The following is a 26,900-nucleotide window of genomic DNA, read 5'->3' as shown; positions in this document are numbered from 1 at the left end:
GCACTGGTTACACGGGCTGAGCGGGAGAGACATGAGCTGGAGTTTATTAGTGCCAAGTGAAAGCTGGTGGTTTCTGCAGGCATTACACTTCCATTAAGTCTCACCACACCCTGTGTGCGTGCGTGCGTGCGTGCGTGCGTGTGTGTGTGTGTGTGTGTGTGTGTGTGTGTGTGTGTGTTTAGCACCACTTTTGTTTAAGCATTCCCTTCACTTTGTGACTCTCTTTTCTGATCTCAGGGGTGGCATTTGGCACACATCCAGCTAATCAGGATGCTGGTGACGATTGTACGGCCCCTGCAGGCCAATCAGTAGAAACGGGACTCAGCCGGGGCCATTGAGAACTCCAGGGAAGGATGTGACAGCTTCAGTGTCCACCGGCAGCCATCTTTTGACCATGAGTGGAGCGCAAACTCTAGCATGGAATCAACAAATGAAAGAGAACCAAGTCCAGAGAGACAACACCAGATCCTGAGCTCGGCCTGTGGCCACCAAAACCAGGCCGCGCACGCTTGAGTCACGTGCCCTTGTAAAAATCACATTTTTTTTTGCTGGTGTCTGTTTGGGGCAGGCTTATTGCTGTGTGGAACTGAAAGGACATAATGCCCCTTCAGTGACCCCAGGGCCACTCTCAAACAATAGATTAATATGGGAGAGTGTCTAAAGCAGTGCCTGGCACAAAACGACGTAGTTCACAAAGTAAAACAGTTGGGCAGGGGTGAGGCTCAGTAGTGGAGGGCAAGGTGGGTTTCTGCCCCACAGGAAAGAAAGAGAATGGGGGAAGAAGAAAAGAAAATTAAAGAGAAAAGAATGGACAGGCTGTTGCTCGTGATGAAAACAATGACCATGATGTGTCCAAGGGTCTGTTAATGACCATTTTTTAATGAAATCATGTAAATTTTCCAGACTTGATCCCTGCTGGGATGCTGGCAATCAGGCAATCAGGGCACAGGCTTGCCCTGGGAGATCCAGCTGTATCCTCTAAAGTTACCGCCTCCATACCTATCGGGATGTCCCCATAGTCACCATTTCTGGGTCACTCAAAGAAGATTTGTGCTCTGGTTTCTTCACCATGGCCAGAGTTTGGAGGCCAGGATGAGGGAGTCACAGGGAAGGGCTTACCAGGCAGGCCTGGACTGCATGCCAGGCATAGAGGTGCAGGTGGGTGTGGGATGATGGTAAGAGGGATGGAGGAAGCCAGGCTTTAGGAGGGAAGAGCATCCTTTGTCTCTCTGGATTATAAAGTGGGGCCTGAGCCTGAGCTTCTTCCCTAGGAAGGGTTGCAAAGAATAGCTCTGAATGGCCATGGCTTAACACACCTGGGCTTTCCATCTCAGATCTGATGCTAGGTAGAGCCATGCCTATGCCAGAGGTTATAACAGCCTTCTCCTGGGGACCCTGGAGGTCAGCACCTAGGGACCCATCACTCAACAAGCAGTGGAGGTTTCCTTCTACCCCCTGTATTCAGTTCCTGGTTCAAGGATCCTGCCAAGGGCAGAGGGCAGAGCATGGACAGGTATGGAGAAGGATCCTGGGAAGAGCTTCTGGCGGGGGAAAGTCATTGGAAGAGACCAGGTTTCAGCTGCCTGCTGGCAGCATTTATGACTATGGGTAGGTAATTGCCTAACCCATTGGCGCTTCAACTTTGTTGGCTGTATAATATTTTCATCAGTTTGGTGGGATGATTGTACTTAGATCTCGTGTCGACCACTTCCTATGAGAATAAGCCACAAGTCAGCTTCACCATCTATAAATGGGGACAAGATGCTCCCCTTCAAGAGTTGGGGTGAGGGTTGGTGAAAGGATGGCTGCAAACAGCTCTCCACAAGGCTGGGAGGATTTGCCAACTCCGTGATGTGTGGACACCCAGTCTTGTGAGACCAAGCTCATTTTGTTTCAGTAATTGGGAGAGATTTGGACATGAATCCGAGTTTACCCACAGGGCACCCTGAAGGCACAAAAGGAAAAGGAGGTAGATCCTCTGTACCCATCAAGCCCCTTTTAATGTTCTGCTTTGGCCATCTTGAAGTTCTCCAAAGCTTTTTGAACAAGGGGTCCCTGAGAATGATGTCTTGGGTTCTTGTCCTCTAAATAGGTGAAGATATGCAGAAAGAACATAGTCGGGTTGTGAAATGAGTTTGTTGTCTTGGTGTGTCTGACGCCAAATCTCATGACTTTGAGATCCACAGGACTGGATTCAAACTAGTGGGGCCTAAGAATCCAGCCATCAGCCTTCCCAGGACCTGAGAAGTCTCAAAGTGGTGGGGAGATGTCTCAGGGACCTATATTCTCTTCTGGGTGTGTAGGCTTTCACTTGCGCTGTCTCCTCATAGGCGGAAGTCTGCTGGATAAACTCATTCAACTTCAGGGGAAAGATGATTGTGTGTAACTCAGGCTGACAGCCCTTGTTGGAAAGACAGACAGACTCTCTTCTTGTTCCTTTGTTTTAGCTTTACTGTACGGAAAGTAAAAGGCAAAGAGGTGAGTGGGAAGTGGACAGGATCTGGAATCTGGAAATAGAATCCCAAGGCCAGCTCTGCTATTTACTACACCGGTCCTTTGAACTCTGGAGTGTTTTTGTTTTTTTTTAATCAATAAAAGATTATGCAAACACAAACAATTCCCAAGAATGTGGTAGGATCAGATGAGCAGAAGTAACTGACAGCATGTAAGGAGCTCTAGAAACCTGGGTACTGTTTGTCACTATTATGATTGGCAGGTCCAATGTGCAAGGACATGGTCCTTCCAGAGAGGACACACAGGTCATGCAGAGACGTTGGCTCAGGGAAGCCACTTCAGGCAGACTCAAGGTAGAGTTGGCTCAGGTGTGACCGAAGTTGAGAAAGATGTGGGAAGGTTGGGGAGGCAATCAGGGGCTCGTTGCTCAAGGTGTCTCTACTGTGAGAGAGGCAAACTACCATTAGTAACAATCAACCCACCTAGGATGGAGCAGGGCAGAAGGGGCCCAACACTGACAAGGGTTTTCAGTGAGGACAAAAGCATTTAGGTACAAGTGCCATCTCCACTAATTGGTAAAGATTTGGGTACCCTCATGTTAGGGTGGGATGGGGTGGGATTTGAGAAGTAAAGAACTGAAGACAAGCCCCAGAGAAAGGCATTGTTCAGACCTCAGAGGCAGTGTTCTTATTTGGTTTGTTTTTAAAACTAGAAATTAAAAAAAAAAAATCAGATTTTGCTTCTAAGGCCCCAGGATTAGAATAACTCAGTGCTTTGAGTCTCTGGCTCGCAACGGGCTGGGGACTCACCGGAGCAGAAGTCCGTGGAGCTGAAAGGGGAGGGCAGGGTGAGGCCAGGGTGGGTCCCAGCCTGCACAGCAGAGGGTGAGTTCCTCGGGAGCCGGAAACCTTGTGTGGGTGGCGGCACCAAGGGGAGGAGGTGCCAAGAACAGCTGGGGAGGGAGAGCAGGTGGGTACGGCCCATCGCCATGAGAGGTGAGCCCACACAGGTGAGGCTTCAGCTGCAAGAGCCGGGTTCGGTGGCAGATCCCAGAAGGAAAAGCTGTCAGCCAAGTTTCTCAAACCAGGGTCCATAGGTTCTTCCGTGTCCATAGACGGATCCTGAGAGTCCATAGATGATGGTCCATGAGGATATTCAACCTTAGGCTTGACATGGTGATGGTGACCTAAAAAGAGTTTGTCAAGGCATATTCTAGGTTATCTGAGTCAGTGACCTTCTTTTGAGCAGTCACCCACAGGAGGACTCCATCCCACACCATGACCTCGTTTCCATATACTGCGGTACACACAAGACTGAAGTTCTGCCAGCCTAGACCAGGGCAGCTGGACCAGGTGTGAAAATACAGAAATAGTCCCGGGTAATTGTTAAATGACTGTGTTAGCTAGCTGCCACCACATCACCCCCCTCCAGACAAAGTCCTGGTGCTTCCTCTGGGATTTCCCTCAACCACTCAAAAAGCAAGTAACTAGAGAGGGGAGGCATTCATTTCCTGTGATACTGTAACAAATGACTGCAAACTTGGTGGTCTGAAACAGCAGAAATATATTCTTTCAGCTCTAGAGTCTGAAGAGTCTGTAGCCTGAAGTCTGTTCCACTGGGTCCAGCCAAACTATCAACAGGCCATGCTTCTGCATGGGTCAGATTTCCTTCACCTTTCTTTTGTAAGAATGCCTGTAGAACTGGGAGATGACTTGGCAAGTAAAGTTCTTGCTCCGTGAATGTGAGGACCAGGCTTAGGGTCCTACATACAATCCAGGTGCTCGTGGTAGCCTGCATATAGTCCCAGCATGCAAGAGGCAGAGACAGGGAATCTTTGGGTACTCTGGGTGGTTAGACTAGCTGAAATAGTGAGCGAATGACCATGCCTCAGTGTATTCAGTGGGAGGCAATTCAAGAAGACAACTGATGTCAACAGCAGTGCATACACGCACATGTATACCACACATACACTTGAGATACCCCATCCCCTATAGTCCAAAATAACCTAATATCCATCTCTTATTGCTCATTAATCACATGTGCAAAGACCCTTTTTTCCCTATAGAATAACATTGACATGGCCTAATAACCAAAACCTGGTATCTTTAGAAGCCATTATTCAGCCTACTAGACTGGTTGTCTCTCTCTGGTCTTGCCCCAAAGCTGATACCAGCTTCTATTTGGATCCGTCACACCTGCATATTTTGGTATACTCACACATGTGTACACATATGTCAACTCCACTGGATTTAGAGTCACCTAGGAGATTGGTGAGGCCCACTTCTGAATGTTTCTACAAGGATGATTTCAGAGAGAATTAGCCGAGGGGGATGCCCTCCCTTGAATGTGGGTGTCATCATCCTAGGTTGCGAGACAGGGTAAAAAGATGAAAAAATCTCTCCGTTTTATAGCCACCAAGAAGCAAAGCTTCCACCACACACTTCAGTAGCTGTGATGCTCTGCCCCAGTGCATGGGGTCAGATGACCATGGACTCAGGTCTCTGAAGCCATGAGCCAAAGTGAACTTTTCCTTCTGGAAAGTTGTCCTGTCAGGTGTTGATCACAGAGTTATAAAGTGATTAGCATAGCATGGCACATTCCTGAACCAATACTTACTCTGATACCATGTGAGACTTAACAATGTCCTGTGTACCATTCTGTTACGAAGTGCTTGTGACAGCCCACTGAGGTGATTTTATAGTCCACCACTGGGATGTGACCCAGTTGGTCTGCTGGCCTGACAGTGCCATGACTTCCCACTGGCTGTGGTGCTTTCTGTCTTTACCATGTTGACACTCAATCTAAATTACTTGAGACGGTGAGAAACAAGCAGGAGGACTTCACAGGCAAGCGAACGCAATGTCGAATGAGTGACTTCTCTGGACCTTCTATTTGGGTGGCATAAAGAGGCAGGAGAATTGAGAGTCTATACAAGACACCAGCAGTGGCATAACCACCGACAGATTCTGCTCTGTGTGGCCCTAATCACAGTCATATTCCATGCAGATTCAGTGCTTGCAATACAAGTGGCCCTGTCTGCCGCATCAAGTGAACGGGGTTTTGTCACGTTGGTGACACTTCCATTGCAAGTTTGCTTGGTTCCACAAGTTTGACTCTCAGGAGTTTTGAACAGTTCCTCGGACACATGCTAATTTTCAGGCGATGAGGTAAAACAAACAAACAAACAAACAAACAAACAAACAAACAAAACACTTGACTTTGACCGGGCCAGGGTGGTGATGAGGGAGAATACAGGTGTTTGGCTGTTGTTGTTTTTCTTGTTCTTGGAATTGAAGGAGGAATGTACGACACTTAGGCTTAGGAAACACTGCTGTCTTTGGAGGAGTGCAATGGAATGGACATGTGTGACAACCCGGGGAACAGATGAGAAAGTGCAGGGATGGTGGCCGGACTCACTGTGCTCCTGTTCTGGCCGAGGACTTGAGAAGGACTGAAGGTGGGTGGCAGGGAGGCCAAGGGGCTAGCCCTATGTGTTCAGAGCTGTCTCCACAAGAGGATAGCAAACCCAAGGGTTTTGGAGTCAAGTAGGAGTCAAGTAGGAGAAGCCCAAGGTGGGGCTGAGTCCTAACTCCTCCCAGAGGAAGACTTAACCCTCCCCTGGATAAATGAAAGCTGAAAGTCATAGGACCCTGTGCCTCACAGTGAGGCACAAGAAAGTACAGGCGAGTATATTTAGGTCTACGCAAAACACAGACCTTCTCTGATTCTTTAAACAAATTCCTCTGCGTTTGATGTGAGAGAAAACCAGAAACCTTCAAAGGTTCCTGTTCTGGTTTCATTTCTGTGGCTGTGATGGAAAAAAAAAAAGAACTCTGACCCAAAGCAACTTAGGTGAAGAAGAGATAGAGTCACCGAGGAAGAGGGACCCTCAACTGCGGGAATGATCTTAATTGATGATTGATATACAAGCAGGGCCCAGCCCACTGCGGGCGGTGCCATCCCCAGGCAGGCAGGCCTGGGCTGGAGAAGGTGAGCAAACCAGAGGGAACAAGCCTATAAGCGATGTTCCTCTGTGGGCTCGGCTTCAGGTCCTGCCTCAGGGTTCCTGCCTCGAGCCCCTGCCCTAGCTTCCTTCAGTGATGGCTTGACCTAGAACTTTCTTCCCTAAGTTGCTTTTTGTCAACTTTATTATTATTTTTTAAATCACAGTGACAGATGGGCAAGCTCCCAATGAAGAACTTTAGTGTGCTTTTGGGTTACATATACTCCAATTCACTACAGGGTGAAGTAGGAAGATGAGCAGAATAGGGATCAGCACACCTACTTGAGTTGCCAAGTTCAGCACTCACTCGTTTTTGACCCCCTTGTGTTCTCTCAGCCTGCATTTGTGTCCTTGTTTCTAAAGGAGGAATACACGCCTGCATCGACTCTATGACATGAAGATGAATTGAGACAATGTTGATGAACGAACATCGTGTCGATAAGTTGTAGAGTATAGAGCACCTTAGATATCTCCATGTGCTGGGCTGAAACAGAGTGAAATCCAGGAGACTGCCTGAGCTGCTTAATCGCTTCAGTTGGGCCTGTGTTTTAGGGTCTTGGTAATGATGCCATGGTTTCATTCCTGCAAAGCCATTGCCTGGCACACTCTCAGTGCTCCATAGATGCCAGCAGCTGTTAGCTTGCAAATTTTCTGATAGTGAAGTTGATTTTTTTTTTTTTGGTGGTGGTGGTGGTAGATGTTTTCTTTATTGTATTCATGCAATGGTTTTGAAGTTGGCAAACTTCATCACCTCTGGGCTGTCAATGGAAACTCCACATCCCTCTGGGAGTCCTTCCACGTTTGGTGCTAAAACAGGACAAGCAGAGCTATGTTCCAGAGCCAAACTGCACCACGCACCTGCCACCAGCTTCCTAAGACTGGCCTGACATCAGTGGGAGCCTCACCTGCATGAGAAGCGACCAGTCTTTTGTACTGCCCTGGACATTGCTGTCATCCGGAAGGCACTGGGGGCCCCAGGCCTCACCACCCCTGGTGGAAATCCTGGCAGAGCAACACGAGTCAAACAGGATCAGGCGGGGCCTGGCTTGGCCCAGAGGAACCATAGGCACTGGCTCAAGAAAGGTGGGGACAGGGAGTGCCTCCCATGACTCAACAGTGGGCAGGCTTCCCTCTGAACGGGGGCCAAAGATGCCTCCTGGGCACCTGGGTAAGAGGCAAAGAGTCCATGGGGTGGCAGAAGGGCCAGGTGCTGGGGGGAGGGTTGCTCCAGCTTCTCTCTCACCCCTGAGCCTTGACACATGTGGTTTCCTCTGCTTGATGTAGCTGACGATCTCCCTGGTGGGCACAACTTCTCTCTGAGCTCATTTTCCAAGGCCTAATTTAAGTCTGTGAGGAACTTTCCCAGGTACTTTCAGGTAGACAAAGTTCCTTTCCATAACACCCATACTGAAATATATGAATCTATATGTACCGTCTATCGAACACAGACATTTATACTCCATCTTAAATACCTCTTCCCAGTGTACACAATTTCTGCCTGAAGCATAAGCCAGGCATGCCATTTTAGTCATCCAGCAACAGTCTGTAACCCAGTGACCCCCTGCACACTGACCCTGTGAAGTGCTAGGTGTAGGATACAGGTCCTTCCTGTATGATCTTGCTTTTAGACACAGTTGAGTGGATCGAGGGTATGTGTGGGGGGGGGGACCAATCTCTAAATGATAGCTGACCTGTGATTTTGAGAGTCTCTCTCACTATTCTAAGAAACAGAGTTCTTTCTCTCAAGATGGCCAGAGTTGACTTCTGTGGTCAACAACCAAACTCCTCAAATGCAGAACTGCTCTTTAGGTGTTTTTGTGAGTGTGAAGCCAAGAAACTTTCCTAAGCTGTCTCAGATAACGTGATAAAGGCCAGATGAAACCAGCCTCTTATCAGCAATGATTTGGGCTGGATGACTCCTGCCCTAAGCAATAGGGACTAACGTGGAAGGTTAAGTACTACGGAAAGACCTGCTGCTGCTCTGTGCTTCTCAAGTCTGTCCCTCCGAGGAATGAGGAATGTATTCTCCCACCCACAAAGAGTCGGCCCTCAGCCCTCATCTTCGGGGGCTACCTTCAGTCTGTGTGGCCACGCTGAGGTCAGGGTCTCCCCGCCTCATTCACCAGCAGGCATGCTCCTCAGGTGCTGCGGGCAGACCAAATGAGACTCAGTGTTAGAAGTTGAGGCAAGAGTCTGGTTTTCGTGTGCAGAAGCATCTGGTAAGACACCAGACAGTTTGGCTGTAGGGAAATTCTGCTCTGTCCATTTTATGTCATTTCTGGAGAACTTTACGGGGGAAGAAATGCACCTTCCCAAGGTGTGACTGAGTGAGGCATAGAGCCTGGGGCCTGGGATGGAAACACCACCAAATGTTTGTGCGGGAGGAGAGGCCAGCCAGGCTTCTCAGCAGTCCAGAGAGGAGACAGCCCTCCCTTCACCCTGGGGCTGAAGGCAGCTTCTCCAGGAATAAGGAAATAAAATCAACCATGAGCGGCAGCCCTTCTCCTTGCTCCTGGAGTTATTTAGTGCGCCCCATCCCTATGTATCGACCCTATCAATAAACAGAATGGATGCCCACTGCAGATGCGCCTTCCCTGAAGGTACTACGGGGAAACGCCTACTCAATACGGAAAGACCAACCAAAGCATGACAAGGGCACTAAGTGATTTTAACGGGATCAAGTGACGTTTAAACAACCCAGGACATGGTCATGCCTTCTCTGCAAAGGCACAAATGAAGTGTCTAATAAAAAGAAAACAACCCACAATCCACCATTTATTTTCTTACTTATAGTCCTTGCAAGATCAATGATAAAACACAAGCTTTTACAACCCCAATATTTTACAAACTGCAACTATACTGAAAAAAGGAAGGTTTCTTTCCTTGCTAAAATGGTGTTTCATCCAATAACTACTGCAAGCCTCCTGGATTTCCATATTGCTAAGTGTTGCCAGGTGGAATGGACTGTTCATGTGTATGATTTCTTCAGCCTTCCCCTCTCTGAATGACACAAAGAGAACAACCTTTCTTTTACTATTGGAGCCAGTTTTTAGAGAGGGGGACAGACAGAGAAAGGCAGGCACAAAGAGAGTCATCTTATGCGTTTTAGCATGGGACATTGTGTGAGAGTAGGCTGAAACGAATTTGCCCTTCATACTGGAGGAAACTCACAGGTACAAATGCTCTTATCACATATGAAGCATCTACGCTGTCTTGCTAAATCTAACATCCCCGCCCCCCCCCCCCCCCCCCCGCACCCCCGACATCTGACTTTTAGGGATTGCTTATTATCACAGGTTACATACTGTTCCTCTAACTCAAATGCATCACTTATTATCACAGGTCACACACTAGAGATATGATGATATGAAAAGTGAAAATGGGTACTCAAAGGTACACATGAAATTTTCATCACACCCTTCTGGGGTAGGTAACTCCAATCTCTCTGTCATGCACAGGGTAGATTCCACCCTGGACTTTGACTCAGTCTCTCTTGTGCACCTAGTGGTGCAAGCTCAATAGATATCCTTATCTACAAGTCACCCAAAGAAGGAGCTCACACTGAGGGACAGGAGGTCTGGACTCAGCGGCAAATCTGGTGTTGCAGGCATCAGCAGGAGGTGGTATTTGCTAGTCACATCCTTGAGTTCACACGCAGGGATTCATGTCTGCATCATAAGTGGTAAGGAGTGTAAAAACAACAGCAGCAAAGACAGACAAATCATCGGAGGTCATCCTAAAACTCATGTACATATGCCCATGGTCACAAGCAGCAGATTTCGTTCCCACCTCTTTTCAATGCAGATGAGAGGGTCCTCTGCCCAGCACCTGCCCACCCCTTTCTCCTTTTCTAACTAGTCCCAACTTGAACAGTTCCCCTTCCTCCAGGGACATAAGGAAGCTTACCGTAGGCATCTGCCCCATCCCAGCCTGAAGGTAGACTTACTGGCTACAAAGTGGCCTCACACCCTGTGCCACTGGCAGGATCTAGGTGAGCCCTGGGGGAAGGGGACTACGCCATCCTCTCCCAGAAGCAGTCTATCCAGAAGCGGCCTTCGCTCTCTGGATCCCATCACTGTGGCCTGTTCTGGATGTGCTCACAAAGTTACCAAATTAGAGTGAGACACTGAGCAGAGGAAGCCAAGAGAATCAGAGCAAAGCAGGGGGAAGCCCTGGAAGCCATCCACCTGGAAGGTGCTTTGGCAGACACTGTCCCTCCCCCCCAAGCTTTTCTCCCCATCTGCCATGTATTTGAGTCCTTTTATAGCTGGGCCCCTGGCCATCTAGAGTGAAGAGATCTCTTTGAAGTTTGGTGGTCCATGTAACTAAGCTCCGGCTAGTGAAATACAAGCAAAAATATCATGTGACAGCATCTAGGAGTCTTCTCTATAAGTCAGTTCAAGGACATCATCTGTACTCTTTCTTCTTTCTACTGCATGAAGGCGAGGGCTGGATCTCTAGCCTCTATCTTAGCCCACAGCGGCCATTTCCTGTTGCTTTAGGAAAGGGCAGAACAGGAGCTGGAAGGAGCCTGGAAGGTGAAAGGGTCTTCATATTTCACTGAGTACCGTTATTACAGAAACCCCAAACTTTGTCTCTAGCCTTGCATGTGTGGAAGAGAAACAGATGACGATTGAGTAACCTGTTTGTTACTTTCATCATTCCTATGACGTGATGCCTGACAGAAACAGCTTGAGGAAGGAGAGATTTACTTTTGCTCATGTCTGAGGAGACAGTCCATCCCCATGGGGATGGCTTGGAGGAGTAGCTGTGTGGCACCAGGAGCGTATAGTCTAGGTTTGGTTATAAGACGTGGACCAGGAAACAGAGCAGCCTGAAATCAGAAGTGGTTGAAAGCTTCAAAGGTCTGACCATGGTGGGTTGCCTCTGCCATCTAAACCCCATATCCCTAAGGTTTCCCAGCCTCCCAGAACAGCACAAAGAGCTAGGGCTAAGAGTTCAAACGTATGAGTCTGGGGGGGATGTTTCAGACTCAAGCCGTAAGAGAGACTGTTAGTTTGGGTGTGTTTCTTGCATCCTGTCTCAATCATGTGTTTTCTTATCTTCTGCTCTATCACCTGCCAGATAATAAATCATCTCATTGATTGGATTTTCTATTCACTAGCAGCCAAAATCATACTAACTAATGCATGGGATGAAGCAGTCTCCTCCACTGGGGTTTGAAATCCATGTAATAGTTTGATCTATCAAAGATGGCCACATTAGGATAGATATGATTTTAGCAAAGTTACCCAATAGAAGACAGCATTCCCCAATGGCAGTTAGCAGATGTCTGGATGAAAAACTAAGGAAGAAGGGTTGGGCATATAACTGTATGGTAGAACATTTGCCTAGCATGCCCAAGGCCCTAGATGCAACCCGCCAGCATTAAAATAATAACAACAAAACCAAAACAAATACCCCAACCCCCCGAAACCACCCAAAAAACAAAGTGCAAACCACAGAGTAATCAACGTGGCCACCAAGCAGATTGTGTGGGAGTTAATGCCAGGCACCCCCGAGTCTTCTAAAATATTCAAGAAATGTATTCCATTGACTAGATGGGATAAGAATGAATGGAATATGCTTTATCACCATTAAATTCAATTGTTTTCAAGAAGCAGTTGATGAGATTAAGGCTGAATTCCACACCAATGAGGAAATAAGCTCAGAAAGGCTGTACAGCATGCACAAGTTCACATAACAAGTTTCACAATTTGAATCAACACCAAATCCCAATAAAAGGATATTTCAGTGTCGTTTTGTTTTCTTAGTGAATGTTCCTGCCTTCCTCTAAACAAATACATCTTTGCTTTTTTGCCAAGAATGTTTTCTAGCAGTGGATGAGATGAAGTCATTGTTACAGTAACACCCACTTACCCAAGAAAACCTATTAGGAATGTTGGTACTCAGAAGTTCCCTTCTAAATATAAATTCTCAGATTCTATAATCCAATCCTTCACTTTTATGGTAAATTTAAAACTTTATTTTTGAAGCTTAGTCCACATATAAATTCAGCACAAATAAAAATACATGAAATTTAAGTTAATTCAGTCTTGGAATGATCTAACTAATTCTTATTGCTAGATTATTCCGTCTTAAAAAAATAATCTTCCCAGTTTGAACCAGTTGGCCTCATCTTTGGAGCACAAGTAAATCAGGAAACCTGGCAGAGAGAACACACACATTTTTCCAAGGATGGGTCAGAAAATGTGTGACTTTCCCCCCCTCGAGCTATTGGCTCACTCACTGCAAAGAGAAAATCCTCTGGAGACTCCAAAAGCACCACTGAATAACATCCTAAGCTTGAGTGTTTATCCAAACTCTGTCAAAGCCAGGCCAGAAAGCGACTCTTCTAAGTGAGGTTGCCAGCATTTGCTGTCTTCATAGGATTGGACTGTCTCAAGAAGAGTGTATTTATGACTGGGACCAGCTGGGTCTAACTGGGGAATGCTGGGAAAGTGGAAAGCAAGCAAAGAGGGAAGAGTGTATGCTGTTTGGAGCTGCAGGAGAAACGATGCTCATATCAGCTGCTGAACACAAAGTTGACTTGTCCCTCCCTTTAATTTCCTGGAAACAAGTCCCAAGAGGTTTATCCTTTCTGCTTTTGGTAGGGCTTCAGAGACGAGACCTGTAGGGCTGTACTCCTGCTATCACTGTTGTTGGCTCCCAAACAAACCCACGCAGTAGCTTAGGGCCATGGTATGCTGTGTATCTGTCTCAGCCATTGCTAAACGGCTGTGTGTCAACTAGCTGGAGGAAGCCACAAAGCAACCTACAGTAAATAATAGTTGGATTATGAATCATTTTCCCCTGAGCCACATAGGGCTATCCTCAGTCATTTCAAAGAAGTGGACAATAAACCTATTTGGAGAAAAGGATTCTGAAGAGCCACTAAAGAATGTTAACCTAACTCTGTGGTAACAAAGCGCCCATCTTATGCAGCTTCCTTCTTGTGTGTGCTTGTGTGGCACAGGGCAAAGAGTGAAACAGTATTTACCAGGCTCCCTTGCAGCTACAGCCCTGGCTATCACTTGGATTTTACTAAGTAGAATCACTGTTGAAAGATTTGAGGTGGATGGTGAGATGAATGCTGTTTGTCTCTTCTGTTATTGGTGTGAACCTGGGTTCCACTCACTGGGGAGGTTTGTGGCAGGGTTCAAGTCATCTATCTAATAAGTATGGATTGCTGTAGGCACAAGAGCTGGCAAGTCATGGTCTTCCTGATCATGGCACATTCCTGACCCTATCAGTGTTTTTTATGTCCTATTTACTCCATCTTTTTTTAAATTGTATTCATTTATTTTTATGTGTATGAGTGTTCTACCTACTTGTATGTCTATAAACTCTGTACATGCCTGGTGCCCTTAGAAACCAGAAAAGGGTATTGGATCACCTGGGACTAGAATTACAGATGGTTGTAAACCATGTGGTTGCTGGGAATCAAACCTTAATCTTTTGGAAATGCAGATAGTGCTCTTAACCTTTGAGCCAACTTTCCAGTCCTTATCCTACCTTTTTGTTGTTGTTTGAGACAAGTTCTCCTTATGTAGACTAGACTGGCCTTGAACTCACAGAGCTCCACCTGCCCCTGACTCCTGAGTGCTGGGATTAAAGGTGTGATAGTAAAGCATTTTTTAGAAACAATATCTATATGGAAGGAACTTGCAAATTCATCAAGTAGCTTCATAATTATGCAAGATTTACATGCAGTCCAATGTCCCTGTATTGCACTAAAACTCAGCTTTTCTAATAATCATTTGCCATTTCTTAATAATTCTGTACGCCATCAGATGTTTCCTAATACATCTGTCTGCTTTTTTTTTTTTAAATTGGACAATGTCTCATTATGTAGCGATGGTTGGCCTAGAGCTTGCTATGTAGATTAGGGTGGCCTTGAACTTCCTTCGTCTGCTTTGAACTGACTAGGGCACATGCTTACTTCGTTTCTGCACTTTACCCTGAGCCACATACCTCTTTACGGAAGTGCCCGCTTCTTCCAGTTTGGGCAGATGGGCGTCGGGTAGAGAGAATGAGGAGTGAGGATGGAGTAGAAACTGACCTAGAGGAAAGTTTTACCCTGCAGCCTATTTCTGAACTCAGGACCCATGAGGGGAGACAGAGGGAAAGCCAGGAAATGGTGCCAAGGTTCGAGTGAGGGAAAAGTTCCACTCGCTCTTGAATAGAGAAACCTAGATGAAGGCAGACTGAGGTCCGCAGGAGGGGAGTTGAGTTGAACGGTCCAGAGCTAAAGAAATTCAGAGTGTAGAGGGATGAGCAGATCAGCTTTGGACAAGTTCTTTGGGTTGCTATAGTCAACTGCTCCTTCAGAATTAGGTCAAAATGGACTCAGACAACTTTAACAGCTGTCAACATGTGTGTCCAGAAAATCCAGCCTTTCTTCCAATACAGCAGATCCCCTTGGAAAGGCCAGGTAGCTCATGTCTCTTTAGGTCCCCTCGGGTCCCAGGGTCACTGCAATACCCATCTTGGCCCTCCCTTCTGTGACCCACTGTCCCAAGGTTTTGCCCTTCCCACCTTTCTCTTCTTGAAGGGCCCATTGAAGACACCATCTAGCTGATGGGACAGAAACAGCATGATGGCTCATGGCAGAAAGCCACAGGGTGGATAGGAGTCCTTTTCTTAAAATCTCTTGGCCATTGTAGCCCTCAAAGAATTTTCTCTGGTCTCTGCTGTGGTCTGCATGGCTCCAGGGATTGACCTAACCAGAGTGGGGAGGGAATGAAGAAAAAAACACACACACCATCACATGGACATAGAAACATTGGGAGCGGGTAGGCTAGGCTATTGGATGGAGAAGCCATAGCACCCAAAAGCTCAACATGCTTATTACATGCAATTAAACAGAGAAGCAGGGGTAATGTATACAGTTGAACAAGGAGAAGTTATTACAAAGCTAAGAACAAGTAGGGAGAGTTATTATACACAGCTGATCAAGGAGACGGGTTTGGCTAATCTCGGTAGGATCTGTTTCTGCTGAGGAATTGTCTTCAGGTCATGACCTCTGAGGAGAGAAAACAATGGAGGACATTTTCTGTAGACTTCGTCAACATTCGCACCTAGACCCGAGGAGGCTTTATCACCCCTCTGAGCTTCACCCTGTGGGGAGGGAAGACTTTGTCACTCCCATAGGTCTGGCCCTGCTTGTATCAGACAGCACACACCGACTGGAGACTTTACATTCTCCCTACAGGTCTCTGTACTACTTGTGTTCCTGACTTAATCAACCATGTAATCAAGACCCTCCTCAGTCTCTGCTGCCAGGCTCATCGCGGTGAATCCCTTTTGGTTTGGGGTTTTGTTTGTTTGTTTGTTTTGGAGAAGTTTACATTTTTTCTTCCTCTTCACCCAGAATAATCTGCCCAGATGGTGCCTTCATTAAGCAAAATGGTCCATTAAGTCCCTTTGTCCCCTCAGCCACTCTCTGCCATTTTCTCATCAATCAGAGTAGAACACAGGTTTTCATTTGTATAGAAGCATGAGATGTGATACCCAGAGCTCAGATGGAGGGTGACTGTCTGTCAGCTTTCCGTCATTGTAACAAAATACCCACGCGAATTCCTTACCTGGGGAAAGATTCATTTGACTCACAGTTTCAGTTCATGGTTGCCTGGCTGACTCTCTTTAGGCCTCTAGCGTGGCAAAATGTCATGGGTGGAAAAAAGCAGCTGGCCTTATGGTGACCTGTGTGGGGCGTTTACCCACCACCCCCACAGCTTCCCAGAGTTTTCTTGAGTGCGAGCAGCAGGAAATATTAGATAGAAGGATTTATAGCGGAGATAAACAGATAGAAAATAAAGGATAGCCTCGAGAGGGCCTGGAACCTATTCCAACGGGCCCCGACTGTCTCTGGTCCAGGGTTTTTATAGAGACGCCAAGGGGGTGGAGCAAAAGACCTCCTCCCCCAGCACAGCCAAGTGCAGACCATCTCAGAAACCTGCACTCAGGCCCGTGGTCCTGATCATCCTCTATTCGGACCTGCTGGGTAAAGCCACGAGGAACCCCAGAACGGGCTCCCACAGGTCCCCCCTTCTTAATATATAAAAAAATAACTATTAATGGCTTACAGCAATCTCCATAGCTGTTACACCTCCCAGTATGGGAGTAGAGGATGATATAGATAGCATTTCTCTTTTGAATTAGGTCCAAGGTGACTACAGCAGTCTTAGCTGCCTCAAGCCCTTTCTAAACCAAAACTCGGTGACTACAAACTTAAAGAATCCCTTAGCTTCATCATTACCATTAACAGGTTAACATAAATATTGCTATACATAGTCACAATTCTCTCAATCTTACAACTCAAAGCAAACTCTTAACAGAACCATTAGAATTAGCATATATGGTGCTATATATAGTTAACAATTTTCTCCGTCTTACAACTTGAACTCAGTCATTTGAATTTTCTTGTTAACAGAACATAGGAAAAACATCGATGTATTCACAAACTTAAACATTTCCTCAATTCCACAAAGCCAGGGTGCATTAATATCAATAGGTTTCTGCGAACATAATTCAATCTCATTGCTCCTCCTTTTCTTTATAATTTTTAAGCAAAATCTCAAGCCTAGTTAGAAAACCCAAAATTTTCTGTTTAAACAGTTCCATTTGTAACACAAAACCTGTTCAATAAGTAATTTCATTTTTACATAAACAGTTCCACAAAACAATTCATAAATCTCCAGTTAATAAAGCATATATGCATACACAAAATTGCATCTTGATTCTAAGTAGAAATACATTTCTTCATTTAAACAGTTCCATTTTTAACCCAATTCCAGAAAACTCTTCCTAGGTCATTACTATAAGTAAGCTCATAATTGTCCCATTGCAATGAAATCGCTATTGTTCATTCCATTTAAGTACCAAAATTCAAATGATAAATATTGGTACTAGCCTTCCAAATTTGAAGAAATCCATAACCAAAATCTTTGTAATTTTAACTCATTTTTAAGTTCAAAAAGTTCAAACAAGAAATAAGTTCTGGTATCAGGCTTTCATTTCCAAATATGAAGAGACGTTTTTCAACCAAAACTTTTTGCAGTTAATTTTTGTTCAAACAAGCGTCTCTGCAACTTTTGTTCTCACAGACAGACCTTTTTAGTTATAGTAATATTTTAAACCGCACCGTTTTTGCTGTTAGCTCAGGTTTTTCTGTGCTGCGTTGATATTCCATGGATCTCAGCTGCGGATGCTTTGTGCTGGTTCTGGCCTCCGCCATTCTTAGCTTCTTAGCGGCTTCTGGAGCTTTTGAAACCATTCAGACTGCCTACCTTGCAGTCTACTAGGACACTATCTCCTGTGTCTCAGGTGTTTTCACCATATACATTAATAGACTCACACTTAACATTTACACTTTTTCACAAACTCACATATAACATTTTTTTGCCTTGCAAAGCATTTAGACTCATATTCAACATTTACACATTTTTACAAACTCACATACAACATATTAACATCTACTTATTTATACTTTATAGAACTACTTTAGCAAATATATTTCCTATTAATTCTTATATACTTATATTCATTCCATCTTATTTCTTATTTAAACTTACATTTACAACTAGCATCTTACAAGCTTATTACTACATGTCTTAAGACTACCTTAGATACTTCTTACAAGCTTATATTCTTAAAGGAACTCTATAGATCTATTTTACAAACTTATATAGGCTACCATTAGCATATATCTAACTTAGCAAACACCTAAAGATTTCTTAACACAGATCTAACAAGACAGAATTTTTACAAACTCACATATCTTATATTCATCTTTCTACTTCTTACTCTTAATTATTATCACCATCTCTATCAGAAAGATTCTCTTAACTAGACAAGGACGTACATACATCATTTAGATGTTTATAGTCAGCTTTGTTCTAAAGCACTGGGATTTAGTGAGTGTTGTCATTATAGAGTTGTGATACTTGTTGCTAGGGGATTGTAACATTCTCGGGACGAAGCCACACTCCAAAGTTGCCAGTTCTCTCAGCCGTTCCGGACCGGCAAAGATGCACTGTCAGCGGTAGACAGTTTTTAACTAGAGGCTGTCCCTTCACCTAAATTCATAATAGCTCCCCTAAGAACTTCAATTCAAACAAACATTTCTATCACAGCAGTACTTTTGGTTTGTTCTACTGAAAAACTTTACGCTGAGGGTGAAATTATCATATTTAGCTGCTGTAAAGCTCTTCGCCAAAAACTGCACAGCTATTAGGTGATATTTTAAGGATTTTAAAGTGACTCGTTTGCTCTTATAGGCAGCTTTTTTGTCATCCAATTACCGTAAAAACTTTGCACAGCTATTAGGGTAAATAAGGCATTTTACCAATGGAGCCCCAAACCGTGAAGCACCTAGTTCCGTATCCTTGCAATCTTTCATTGGAACTAATACTTAAACTCTTAGACGACTTTCCTCCTTATTCTTTTAAAGGCTGTATTTTAAGTTTACCATGAATGTATTTTCAAGCTGACAAAAGTGTTTCAGGGCAATGTCGCCATCTTTAGCAGAAAAACTACCTTTCCCAGAATGCATTTCCCTTATATCAGTCCATAATAATATCAGTCCCATATCAGTCCTTTATATCATTTCCCTTATATCAGTCATTTCCCATAGTTCTTTTTGGGTCTGAGAGTCAACTGGTTCTCTTTTACCAGACTTGCTTGCAAATTCTTGTCCGGGAGGTTTGAACAAAGTTTTTTGCTTTTGCAACGGGAGATTTGAACAAGCATTTTACATTTTCAGCTATGGCACATTGGGAGGTTTCTGGTCTCTCCTCAGCTGGCTTCAACAGGTGTCTCTCCTTCATTAGACACTGGCCCCCGAATCAGAACCACACCTGCCTCGTTAGCCGGCATTGAGGCTGGCATTTCTGATAGCAACTTTGCTCGGGGCTTGTGTTGGTTTTAGCCAGTCAGTGAAAAACAAGATCATTTGCAACAGAGCTTTTCCATAGCTCCTTCAGAGATTTTTCTCCCACTGATTTATCTCATTTTGCTTGTTCCTTCCCCCACAGATGCAGAGCTTCAGCTATCTGTCTGCAGCTCTGTACTTCTGCTAGCTGCCTTTGGAGGTAGGGGCTTCTTTTTCTCCCCCTGAATCTGCCTCAAACTCTAGCAGCTTTGTCAGGTCATGCATTTTCTGGGGAGGAATCTGTTCTGTTTCTTCAGAGTCTTTCTCCCAGACAGTTCCCAGTTTGGTCTCAGTTTATCCCCTCTGCCCCAGAAACAGTTTCCGACACTACAGTGGCGGCTTTTCCTGCTACTGAAGGTAGGGGCTTTTTGTCCGCTTGTTTTCCGGGTCTGTGTGGTTTGCGTACAGACTGAAAATCTAACAAGGGAGGTTTTTGCCATTTCTAAACTCCCATTAGGACAGGTGCTTTGTCTCATCAGGCCTTCACCTGGCCTAGTCCCCCAGTGGGTTGTGTTTGCTTGTCTGGGTGCTCAAGGACAGAGCTTATGCCAGAGGCAATCACCCCTTAGGCCTACACTCCCTCATCTCATCAGGAGTCAGTTGAAACAAAGCTTTTCTCAAAGAGGTGCTTTCTCTGACAGAAAAGAAAGCTTTACTCCTGGTTAGTTCTGTTCTGCCCTGGCTGGGCTCTTTCCCCAGACAGCGTTCTGACTCGGCAGCACGACTGCTTCAGACCCAGTTCAGCTTTACTGTTTTCCCAGAAAGGTCCTTTCTCTGATAGGAAAGCTTTTCTCAGATTTCTTTTTGCAGCTGTGGACCTATCAACCCGGGACTTGTAGGAAAGTGGACAACTGTGCCGTTCCCACCGGCTTTAGCTTTGTTTATTAGCCATCTTCCCCTGGGTCCTGCACCTTCCTGCCTCAGCTCTGTGCTCCAGGAAGTTTACAACGCAGGAACCCTAGTATCCCCGAAATGCACTCCAACTCAGAGATGCTGGCCAGTCACCTCTGGGTTTTTGGTCAGAAGCGAGGATACAATGCTAACAGTTTGCATTGCTTCAGGGGATCTTTGCATTAGGAAGATTAGGAGCACCTTTCCATTCTGAAAGGCTCACTCAAACAAAGCATTTGATGCCTCAGCTCCACTGTAACTGAAAAGCTTGGCTTTTTTGCTTTTCTCTGGTAAAGTTTCCAGCCCTTTTGGGCTCTCTGTAGCTCTTTACCCACACTCTCCCAAGCGTTTCCCTCAGGGTACTCTGACCCACTGTCTTTTACTAGCTTGAAGAGACAGAGCTTAGAAAAGGTTTTTAGGAACTTGTTCCTGCCTCCTGCATTGCAGGGAGGATTGTTAAAGCTTGAAAGAACTTAGAGAGGTTTTGCTGTCTTAAGTTTGTTGTTTTCTCTTAGAGCTAATCACAGGTGGTCCCCATACTAACATCTTCAGGTGATTCTAATTTTTGTCCTCTCTCAGAAGGACAAATTTAGTTTTTAAGTTTAAGAGAGCTTTTGAGAAAGATTAAGGCTTTTTAGAGAGATTTTTTTCCCCCAAATTTTCCAAGAAAAGCTTTAGAGTTTAAGAGAAAGATTTTTTTTCCCCAGGAGAGAGACCAACTTTTCCCAAAACTTCCCAACTTTAAACTTTGACTTCTTACACCCCCATTTTTGCCTCAGGGAGAAATTACTTTCTCCTGCCGCTTGGACTTAGCATTTCAGCTTCCCCGGGTCAAAAGCTTCCATAGGAAACTTTTTCTTCTCCATAAGCTCAAAGAAGAGCTTTTTTACTACCCGTAAAGCCCAAAGAAAGATTTTTTTTTCCCCAGTTTGCTTTCAAAGCCCCCAAAGTGAGAAAATTGAAGTGTTTTTCTGTCTAGTTGCCTTACTTATTTTTTCCTACACAATCTTACACTTCTAAGTTTTTCCTAAACTATATTACTACCCTATACCTTATACTTATCACAGATAGAAATTGAGAAAGGGATAGAAGATAGAAAATTTTGACAGAAGAGAATTTCGCTGCAGCATCGGACATCCTTCCAGTCCGCTTTCCTTTTCTCTCGAGGATAAAACCCCTGCCTCACCAAAAAATATATATATAAATATATATGTATATTCCATAAAACCGGCATGCCTTTCCACTGGCAGGGCTGACTCAGCACTTTCACCAAAAACTCTGTAATAAAACTATTATTTTCCTTTATCTTTAGTCCCTATTACTTTGTCTTTAGTCCCTGTTCATTTGTCTTTAGTCCCCCCTTTTTTTGTCCCTTTTTTCTTTAGTCCCTTTTTTCCCCTTTCTTTAGTCCCTTTTTTACTTTAGTCCCTTTTTTTCTTTAGTCCCTGTTCACGGCACCATTCTGTGGGGCGTTTACCCACCACCCCCACAGCTTCCCAGAGTTTTCTTGAGTGCGAGCAGCAGGAAATATTAGATAGAAGGATTTATAGCGGAGAATCTTGTGGAGATAAACAGATAGAAAATAAAGGATAGCCTCGAGAGGGCCTGGAACCTATTCCAACGGGCCCCGACTGTCTCTGGTCCAGGGTTTTTATAGAGACGCCAAGGGGTGGAGCAAAAGACCTCCTCCCCCAGCACAGCCAAGTGCAGACCATCTCAGAAACCTGCACTCAGGCCCGTGGTCCTGATCATCCTCTATTCGGACCTGCTGGGTAAAGCCACGAGGAACCCCAGAACGGGCTCCCACAGACCTGGAAGGAGAAAGAGATAGAGAGGGCAAGCCTGGAGTCCTAACATCCCATTCGAGAGAGCAGACCCTCAGGGAGCTAACTTCGCTGGTGAGGCTTCTATCACTTCCTGGTAGCATCTCAGGCTGGTGGCCAAGCCTTTTGAACACTGGAGCTGGGGAAAATAGTCAAGATCGAAATCACAACAGTGGTTCTCTTCGGATGCCTCTCACTGAGAGGGCTGGAGAGGAGCAGAGGCAGGCAGATGAAGGAAGACTGTTCTCATCCCCCTTCATTCCTCCCAGACTGAACATCGGCAGGCAGCTTGCTTTGCCTTTCCACTCAACTTCAGCGTGCCCTGTGCTGGGTTACGAGTCTTTGCCAGAGCTGGGCTCCCTGAATAAGGATCCTTACTCAACTACTCAGTAGCTGTGCATCTTGTAGGTGAGTTTGCCTGACTGTGCTTGCTAAGGGCCAGCTCTGGTTACCGTGGCAGAAGTGCCTTTTTAAGGAACCACCTAGCATCACCCCAACAGCTGACTTGATGCAGTTCAGTTGGTCAGAGGAGCCAGGTGAATGGAGAGGACCTGGACTCGGTGTTTACAAGCCATGTGACGGCCCTGTCTCAGCTTCAGTTTTCTCCTCTGGAATGCTTCTCTTGTCTCCTCTTTTTCTATACTTCCTTCCATGCTTCCTGACTGATTTTACAAACAAAATAATTCTGAAAAAAATTAATGCCAATATAAGCGCTCTTATAACAATAATGCTTATAACCTGCCTCTGCCTCCCGAGTGCCGGGATCAAAGGCGTGCTCCACCCCCCCCCCCCCCTCCCCACTAACCTACTGGTTTAACGAACCAGGCTTGCTTGAGGGCAGAGGATCTATCTGAATTGTCCATCTGTTCTGTTCTCTTCCACTCCAGGACAGAATCTCAGGTGAGGTTGTGCAGCCTTCACGACCCTGTTTAGATAATAAAAAGCCTCCAGGACCTGTCCAGACACTGAAGAGAACTTTCCAGGGCAGTGATCCCTCCCTCAAAACTGCAGACTCTCACCTGCTTAACCCTTGCCTGCCCTTCCAGAGGCCTATACTAGGTAAATACCTCCACTGGGCAAACAGACCTAAATACTATCTCCATCCTTCTCCCTCCAGATCCTCCCGCAGTCACTATTTGCTGACTATGGATCTTGGTGGTCTAGCACAGCGGGCAGCAGGAGGCAGAATAAATACTTATTTGAAGAAGTTGTTATAGGCATTGGCACCCCATGGCATAGCGGACACACACACCGCTGGACACACACCGCTAGCTTTAGCCTCCCATCTCTTTGGAAAGCCATCTTCTAGGCCACTCCAAGACCTGTCTATGCAATTCCTGTCCTTAGCTGGGTGACTGACTCATCCTTCCCTTAGCCCTGACTTCCATGAGCTGAAGGAAACCTTTCCCTTGGGGTGAGGGAACAACAGTCATGTGCATACCTCCCGGCATTGTTGTGTTCCCTACCTAGCATTCCAAGGACAATCCCACAATGCGCTGGCGAGCTGTGTCCCATTCCCTTCAAGCGAGGACCTGGGCAGTGAAAAAGATTCTGCTGGTAGAGGAACCTACCGGCGCCTCGATGCTGGAGTCAGTGAGTAATCTGAGGAAATGGGCAGGGGGGCCTGGCTGCCATGAGGCCAGCGTGGGTGACCACAGGTTCATCTCGGTCCTAGAATCAGTGCTGGACCATTTCCAGGTCCTTTCTCGGGCCATTCTTTCGAGAAGGACCTGTAATTGGGACATCAAACTGAAGTTTCTTCTAAAGATCCTGTAAGTTGCTAATGTCTTTTTACTAAATACCTGTATATTTAAAGCGACTGGTAGAGTTCTCTCGTTAGTGACTGCGGTGGTCTGAATGAAAACGGCCCCCATAGGCTCATAGGGAGGGACACCATTAGGAGGTGCGGCCTTGTTCAGTAGTCGTGGCCATGTTGGAGGAAGTATGTCATTGGCTTTGAGATTTCAAGTGTTCAGGCCAGGCCCAGTGTCTCTCTGTTCCGGCTTCCTGGGGAATCTGGATGTGGAACCCTCAGCTCCTTCTCTAGCACCATGTCTGCCTGCATGCAGCCATGTTTCTTGAATGATGACAATGGACGCATTGAACTGTAAGCCAGCCCCAATGAAATGTTTTCCTTTATAGAGTTGCCATGGCCATGGTGTCTCTTTACAGCAATAGAAACCTTAACTAACAACTCTTACCAAGACACGATCCCCCCACACACATACACACACTAGAAGGCTGTTGGTAAGTTCTCTTCAAATATGACCTCCAGTTAGCTTCCTTCTATGGGCCACATTATTACCAACAACAAAACTTGGATAAATACAACCATCTGCCTTCACTGTTGTTGGATAAAAGGCAATTGGCAAAGCTTCAGGCTTTCAAACTGTTATTGTGAGAGTCACACACCAGGCCTGAACCCTAGGCTCTCCAACTATCTGTGCATGCAGCTTCTCCTAACTTAGCTTTCACACCTCCATGCTGCAGGCACAGAAATTCTTAGCACTCCCATGATGCACTGGTATGCTCTCCATCTAATGTTCCCCAAAGGCTCCTGTGTCAAAGACTTGGTCTTCACATGGTAGTATTATTGGGAGGTAGTAGAGATGTTAGAAGGTAGGGCTGAGTGGAAGAAACTAGGTCATTAGAAACATTCCCTTGAAGGATGTATGTGGACCTCGGGGCCCATGACTACTTGGCCACTGTGTGATGAACAGCTTTCCTCCGCCATGTGCTTCTTCCATGATGTGTGAGCTCACTATGGGCCCAAAGGCAACAGGGCCAAGGGACTATGGGCTGAAAACTCTAAAGCCGTGAGCCCAAATTAGACATTCCTTTTTTAAAGTTGGTCTTCTTAGCCGTCTATCACGGCACTAGGAAGCTGACTACCACAGCCCCAGGAACTGCACTCTCCACTGGCCTCCTCGTGGCTCTTTTCTTTCCCTCGGCAGCCGAGGAACAACAGCTGATGGGCTCAGGTTGCCGCACAAACTCTGTAATGTCATGGCTTATTCTGCAAGGCGGTTTAGACCTTTGCTTCAGTTGTGGCTGCTATGGTACCTACTGTGCTATTCTCATCTCTGAGGGTTTCTGGGAGAAGCTGTAAGAGAAAGACATCCCCCTTTTAACATCCTGTCTAGAATACACTAGCATTAGGAACTGAAAATTTCCAAAGAAAACCACACCAGAGGCTAGAGAGATGACTCAGCAGTTAAGAGCACTTGATGCTCTTTCAGAGGACCCAGGTTCAATTCCCAGCACCCACATGGTGGCTCACAGCCATCAGTAACTTTAGTTCTAAGAGATGTAATGCCTTCTTCTGAAACTCTGAGAGTGCCAGGCACACATGTGGTATATATTTATACATGCAGGCAAAACACTCATACATGTAAAAGTTAAATAAATCTACAAACAGCTTTAATAAATAAAAAGTAGGAGGTATAACACTCTAGTAACATTTTTTGTTTGTTTGTTTTTGATTTTTCGAGACAGGGTTTCTCTGTGTAGTTTTGTGCCTTTCCTGGAACTCACTCTGTAGCCCAGGCTGGCCTCGAACTCACAGAGATCTGTCTGCCTCTGCCTCCCGAGTGATAGGATTAAAGGCATAGGCCACCATCGCCCAGCTAACATTTTTTAAAAGAAAGAAAGAGAGAAAGAGGGAAAGAAAGAAAGCCATAACAAAGTTAGTATGTCATTCAGTTTTAAATTTTTCATCAAATTCTCATTCAATAAAATGAATTGATTCAAGATTTCCCATCTGTGCTGTCCACACTAAAAAGACCCACAAATTCGTGTTGACAGGTTCCACTAGATTGACTCCGGCAGAAACATTGACAGTCTGCGCTGAGCGGACAGATTGCCACAGCAATGGCTGGGCAGGGAAAGAGCTTTCTGGTACTGTTGCCCACAGCTGGTCCTCATCATATGGATGCCAAGGATGCTGAGAGAAAGCAGTCAAAGAAAACCTTACTGGACTCCTGTCTGTGAGCCAAGCACCTTGGAGAGCACCGGCTTGAGGTGGGGAGGGTCACGTGCTCCTCTGTTGTTTAATCCCAGCCTACCATGGTGAGATCCACCAGTCAATCGAGATGGTAGATTGATTTCTTTGCATAAAGGACTTTCCACATTGTTCTATAGAATGCAGCAGTCTTCCAAAATGGAAGCAGCAGAAGACGTTCTGTCGTTTGTTGGCACGACTGCTCCGTGTGGCTGCCACACACATCCCTTCACAGTCTTGCTTGACCACAAACCAGGGTACACACAAACCCCTATATCCCAACTTTGACCCCAGATATCTCACTTTACTTCTTTGAACCCCCAAATCCCAGCATCTCTTCCCCATTTCACGTGACCTGTACCATTCTCGACAAACCAGGACCTGCCACAATGCATATTATATAATAGATGATGTAGTTTGTGGTAGTCAAATGTAAAAGAAAATACAATTCAACATTGCACACATGTATTGGCAACCTACTGGACAACATGCATTTGAATTATAAGATGCAGGGCCAACAAGATGGCTCAGCAGGTAAAATCATTTGATTTGAAAGCCTTGAGGACCTGAGTTCAATGCCCAGATGGAAGGAGAAAACAGACTCGCCAAAGTTATCTTCTGACAATTGTGCCCCCCCCCCCCAAATGCATGCACACTTAAAAAAATCTTGCTGGAGCCTGTGATATGGTACCACAAATAAAGTACTTGCCACACTAATCCTGATAACCTTATTGATCCCCAAAACCCACAGAGATGTGAAAAGAGAAACAGAGACCACGAGATACTACCAAGTGG

The 26,900-nt window shown here is 45.5% G+C and overlaps 1 long non-coding RNA gene across 4 annotated transcripts; it reads right to left on the bottom strand.

Annotated features, from left to right (window-relative positions):
• Positions 1 to 860: 860 nt before the first annotated feature.
• Positions 861 to 26,243, bottom strand: LOC121832773 (uncharacterized). Of its 4 annotated transcripts, none has more exons than XR_013042904.1 (9): positions 26,170 to 26,243; positions 23,673 to 23,835; positions 22,928 to 23,030; positions 22,094 to 22,790; positions 14,996 to 16,162; positions 10,018 to 10,125; positions 8,531 to 8,602; positions 3,264 to 3,640; positions 861 to 2,452 (listed from the first exon to the last, which is right to left on the bottom strand). It is a non-coding gene; the product is annotated as an uncharacterized LOC121832773 (long non-coding RNA). The 4 variants fall into 4 exon arrangements; XR_006076492.2 differs by having other exon boundaries at positions 26,079 to 26,216; XR_013042903.1 differs by lacking the exons at positions 861 to 2,452; positions 3,264 to 3,640; positions 8,531 to 8,602; positions 10,018 to 10,125 and having other exon boundaries at positions 13,766 to 16,162; positions 22,911 to 23,030; positions 26,170 to 26,236.
• Between the last annotated feature and the right edge of the window lie 657 nt (positions 26,244 to 26,900).

The sequence above is a fragment of the Peromyscus maniculatus genome, chromosome 10, assembly GCF_049852395.1.
Source record: "Peromyscus maniculatus bairdii isolate BWxNUB_F1_BW_parent chromosome 10, HU_Pman_BW_mat_3.1, whole genome shotgun sequence".
NCBI lineage: Eukaryota > Metazoa > Chordata > Mammalia > Rodentia > Cricetidae > Peromyscus > Peromyscus maniculatus.
This window is presented reverse-complemented; position numbering and strand designations above follow the sequence as displayed.